This window comes from Physeter macrocephalus, chromosome 15 (genome assembly GCF_002837175.3).
Source record: "Physeter macrocephalus isolate SW-GA chromosome 15, ASM283717v5, whole genome shotgun sequence".
Taxonomy (NCBI): domain Eukaryota; kingdom Metazoa; phylum Chordata; class Mammalia; order Artiodactyla; family Physeteridae; genus Physeter; species Physeter macrocephalus.
Window position 1 is genome coordinate 40,013,090 of NC_041228.1, and position 3,755 is coordinate 40,016,844.

Sequence of the window (3,755 nt, forward strand, 5' to 3'; positions counted from 1 at the left end):
ATCCTCCCGGACCGGGGCACGAACCCGTGTCCCCTGCATCGGCAGGCGGACTCTCAACCACTGCGCCACCAGGAAAGCCCCAATATATGTGTCTTTATAATGGAAATAACTGAGGTTTCCAGTCTCTAAAGGCTGCACTGGGGTGGGTGGATACTGGTGGATAAGAATGAAGACTCACCTGACCAGGCAGGACCCGTGTTCACGACTGGATGCACCGTGTCGGGCATGGCCACCCTGCTCCGCTGGCGTCCCTGCAGTGAAAAGTAGGTCCGCAGCATCAGCCAGACCCAGAACCCTTTGAAATACCACTTAGAAACATCTTGGCAAAACCTAAAAATGGAAAGCGCAAGCAGATTCTAAATTACCATTATCATTAATCGGGGTTGACATGAACAACCCTCTCATAAGTACTGTTCAATCATTGCCCCTTTTCATGCTTTTCTCCCAGATTCCCACAGGCCTCCTTAGAGTGAAGGGTACCTGAGCTGCCCCTGTGTGTGGTCCTCAGTGGAACAATGGAGGCAAAGTAATCCCTGACAGAACAGGCTGGGACCTTGGACACAAAGCAGATATGGGGCCCAGCCAGGGCCCTGCAGTGTGAGAGAGGGCCATAGGGAGTGGCGCAGGAAAGGGAAGAGGAAGCAGGGAGAGTCCAGGCAAGAAGGGGTGGGGCGGGGAGAGCCAATGATGGGGTGTGGGCAGTGGAGCAGGTCTGTGTTCATACACATCCAGAGCTGTCACTTTAATGGATTCCAAAGGAGAAGGCAGACATGCTCCCAGGTAGCCTGGGAAACTGGCTTCCTATGAGACAAGAACTTTAAAAAAGCCCTTCATTCAGGAAATCTATTGGGAAGTTATTCTTTTAGAGCATTATTCTTTTTGATAAGTATTAATTATGCTTCAGATTCTTTTTTCAAAGCCTGCAGGTTTTAGGAACTGCAAAAAGCCGGAGCCACATCTCTGATTTGTCCATTCCCTCATTCGTTTTTTCCACAAATATTTGCTGAGATCCCACGAAGTGCCGAGTTCTGTTCTCAGCACTAGGGATACAGCTGCGGACAAAATAGACATGGCCTTGCCCTTGTGGAGCTTGTATATCAGAGGGGGAGACAGATAAAAAAACAGTAAGTAAAAGAAATAAATAAATAACTGACTTCTGCGCATCAAAGGACAAAATCAACAGAATGAAAAGGCAACCTATGGAATGGGAGAAAATTTTTGCAAATCATCTCTCTGACAAAGGGTTAATATCTAGAATATATAAAGAACCCCTACGGCTCAAGAACAACAACAACGAAAGACTTAACCAGATTAAAAAATGGGCAAAGCACTCCAATAGACATTTCTCCAAAGAAGATATGCAAATGGCCAAAAATCACATGAAAAGGTGCTACACAGCACTAATCATTAGGGAAATGCAAATCAAAACCACAATGAGATACTACTTCACACCCATTAAGATAGCTACTATTAAAAATATAACAAGTATCGGGTGAGAATGTGGAGCAATTGGAACCCTTGTGTGCTGTTGGCGGGAATGTAAAAATGGTGCAGCTGCTATGGAAAACAGTATGGTGGTTCCTCAAAAAAGTAAAAATAGAATTATTGTATTATTTAGCAATCCCACTTCTGGGTATATAATATATTCAAAAGAGTTGAAAGCAGGGCCTCAGATATTTATACCCCCATGTTCATAGCAGCACTATTCACGATAGCCAAAGGGGAAAGCAACCCCCGTATCCATTAATGGATGAATGGATAAACAAACTATGGTACATACATACAACGAAATATTACACAGCCTTAAAAATAAAGGGAATTCTGACACATATTAAGACATAGATAAAGCTTGAGGACATGATGCTAAGTGATATAAGCAAGTCACAAAAAGACAAATATTGTATGATTCAACTTATATGAGGTACCTAGGGTCATCAGATTCACAGGGAGAGAAAGTAGAATGGTGGTTGCTAGAGACTGACAGGAGTTGGGGATGGAGAGTTGTTGTTTAATGGGTAGAGAGTTTGGGGTTTGTAAGATGAGAGTTCTGGAGATTGATTGCACAACAATGTGAATGTACCTAATACGACTGAACTATACACTAAAACATGGTTAAGATGGTAAAGTTTGTGTTACGTGTATTTTACCACAATTTAAAAAATAAGGGGCTTCCCTGGTGGCACAGTTGTTGAGAGTCCGCCTGCCGATGCAGGGGACGCGGGTTCGTGCCCCGGTCCGGGAAGATCCCACATGCCGCGGAGCGGCTGGGCCCGAGAGCCATGGCCGCTGAGCCTGCGCGTCCGGAGCCTGTGCTCCGCGGCGGGAGGGGCCACAACAGTGAGAGGCCCGCGTACTGCAAAAAAAAAAAAAAAAAAAAGAGCCCACAGTCTGCAGAGAAGCTCCAGAATGGAGCACGTGCACCTGCATTTTGAAGATAAGGAAGAACTGAGTCCCAGAAGGCAGAGGTGACGTACTCAAGTCACATAGTTTGTCAGTGACAAACTGAAAGTAACTACTTCTCACAGGAACTTACCTATTCGGAAGTCAGAAACAGAACACCTAATTTTAATGGGGGCGGAGACCAAACATTCAGTAAAGCAGAAAAGTTCTTTGAAGCTCATCTGGACCAGCATGTAATTAGACAGAACATTACAAACGCTATAAAGCTGACAATACAATAAGCAAAGCCAAAGGAAAGAAAAAATTAACTGTGGATCCTGGTGACTTCATAGGGTTGAACAGTTAATAAGCTAGTAGGCACTAGCACAGTATAAATTTAACTTTCAAATCTGCTTCTTCAGAGACATTCTCTGCTCAACCCAATTAAAAACTTCTCATTTTCTCAAGACTCTTTTAAATGACCAGAGCCATCAGAATACCTGGAAGTGTTTTGGGCTCCCATGTTGTAGAAATTCTCAAAGTCCACCAGGTAGAATTAGCAGTGTTTTGCAACCAGATGTTATGTGTAAAATGAAGACTTGAGAGATGTGAAATGTGTATTTTGAGACAGTCATTGTAGCGTATAGCCTAGCAATGCTTAAAAAGTTTTTCTTACATTATCATTTCAATGGCATTCTTTTGTCTACTGCATGTTATACTTTGGCCTAATCTATCTTCAAAGATTAAAAAAATTGACTGTGTTTTCAGTAACATCTCAATTATTTTTTTTTCTGTAGTACATGTATATATATATTTTTTGTTTCCTTCTTTCCCTAATAGCTAGCTGTTCCATATCTCACCCCTCATAGTCTCAGACTTTCAGAAAAACTTGCTAGAGGGAATAAATTAAAAAGCCAAATCACCCATAAGGCCATTCTCCAGAATCAATAGCCAGTACTAACATTTTAACGTGTTTACTTCTAGTGGATTTTCTCCCTAAACTTAATTCCTTTTAACTTATTAATGATTATATAAATATAACATTTTAGGTTATTAATACTTTCTAAATAGCTGGACTATTCTGGGCTCCTTGCTTCTGGAGAAATATGTGACTGAGCAAAGAGCAGAGCAAAGAGTTTCTCCCTGTCTTCGGGGTTTGAAATGCCCATGTGCTTGTGTGTGTAGAGATCACAGACCAGAGTTCTGAGAACAGGGTTGGAGGAGGATAGGATCTTTCCCTTCATCCCACCTGCCCAACACCCCCACACCCACCAACACCCACAACCACACCCGCACAACCCCCACACCCACACCACACCCCACACACACCCCACATACACCCACCCCCACCCACACAACCCCCCCCACACCCACAC